The 1,492-nt window shown below is 48.3% G+C and overlaps 3 non-coding genes across 3 annotated transcripts; all 3 read right to left on the bottom strand.

Moving 5' to 3' along the window:
• Nucleotides 1–98: 98 nt before the first annotated feature.
• On the bottom strand, nt 99–217 carry LOC123178008 (5S ribosomal RNA). The gene has a single exon (XR_006489264.1). It is a non-coding gene; the product is annotated as a 5S ribosomal RNA (ribosomal RNA).
• A 367-nt stretch (nt 218–584) lies between these two features.
• Nucleotides 585–703, bottom strand: LOC123178009 (5S ribosomal RNA). Its single transcript, XR_006489265.1, has one exon. It is a non-coding gene; the product is annotated as a 5S ribosomal RNA (ribosomal RNA).
• A 367-nt stretch (nt 704–1,070) lies between these two features.
• Nucleotides 1,071–1,189, bottom strand: LOC123178010 (5S ribosomal RNA). The gene has a single exon (XR_006489266.1). It is a non-coding gene; the product is annotated as a 5S ribosomal RNA (ribosomal RNA).
• Between the last annotated feature and the right edge of the window lie 303 nt (nt 1,190–1,492).

Raw genomic sequence — 1,492 nt, 5'->3', positions numbered from 1 at the left:
TTAAACATATCGCAAACGTCAAACATAATATAACGGGATTAATATATATCGCGCACGTGCGACATGTTTGTCACAAGGCGCAAAAAATAATTATAAAAGGAATGCAACACGAGGACTTCCCAGGAGGTCACCCATCCTAGTACTACTCTCGCCCAAGCACGCTTAACTTCGGAGTTCTGATGGGATCCGGTGCTTTAGTGCTGGTATGATCGCATCCGACATGTTTCCCCGTCTTCGTCCCTTATGCTTGCCACTCCCAGGTCCGCTCCAAAGACGATTCTACATTCTCACTACCATTACAACCGTTCCCTAACAATGGATAATGTCCTATACTACTTACTCTCCCACTCAATCACGGAGACGAGTTTTCCACGGTTTCCACCCCTCCCTCCATACCGCAGCAACACGAGTTTTTTCCACCCCTTTCAGAACGCGCTCTTCGCGCCACAAAGCCGCCCCAAGACGCGCGAGCAATGAGCATCGAGCTTAAAAATATCGCACACGTCAAACATAATATAACGGGATTAATATATATCGCGCACGTGCGACATGTTTGTCACAAGGCGCAAAAAATAATTATAAAAGGAATGCAACACGAGGACTTCCTAGGAGGTCACCCATCCTAGTACTACTCTCGCCCAAGCACGCTTAACTTCGGAGTTCTGATGGGATCTGGTGCTTTAGTGCTGGTATGATCGCATCCGACATGTTTCCCCGTCTTCGTCCCTTATGCTTGCCACTCCCAGGTCCGCTCCAAAGACGATTCTACATTCTCACTACCATTACAACCGTTCCCTAACAATGGATAATGTCCTATACTACTTACTCTCCCGCTCAATCACGGAGACGAGTTTTCCACGGTTTTCACCCCTCCCTCCATACCGCAGCAACACGAGTTTTTTCCACCCCTTTCAGAACGCGCTCTTCGCGCCACAAAGCCGCCCCAAGACGCGCGAGCAATGAGCATCGAGCTTAAACATATCGCAAACGTCAAACATAATATAACGGGATTAATATATATCGCGCACGTGCGACATGTTTGTCACAAGGCGCAAAAAATAATTATAAAAGGAATGCAACACGAGGACTTCCCAAGAGGTCACCCATCCTAGTACTACTCTCGCCCAAGCACGCTTAACTTCGGAGTTTTGATGGGATCCGGTGCTTTAGTGCTGGTATGATCGCATCCGACATGTTTCCCCGTCTTCGTCCCTTATGCTTGCCACTCCCAGGTCCGCTCCAAAGACGATTCTACATTCTCACTACCATTACAACCGTTCCCTAACAATGGATAATGTCCTATACTACTTACTCTCCCGCTCAATCACGGAGACGAGTTTTCCACGGTTTCCACCCCTCCCTCCATACCGCAGCAACACGAGTTTTTTCCACCCCTTTCAGAACGCGCTCTTCGCGCCACAAAGCCGCCCCAAGACGCGCGAGCAATGAGCATCGAGCTTAAACATATCGCAAACGTCAAACATAATATAAC

This window comes from Triticum aestivum, unplaced genomic scaffold, assembly GCF_018294505.1.
Source record: "Triticum aestivum cultivar Chinese Spring unplaced genomic scaffold, IWGSC CS RefSeq v2.1 scaffold95400, whole genome shotgun sequence".
NCBI lineage: Eukaryota > Viridiplantae > Streptophyta > Magnoliopsida > Poales > Poaceae > Triticum > Triticum aestivum.
The sequence above is the reverse complement of the archived record's forward strand: the minus strand, read 5'-3'. Positions and strand labels throughout refer to the sequence as shown.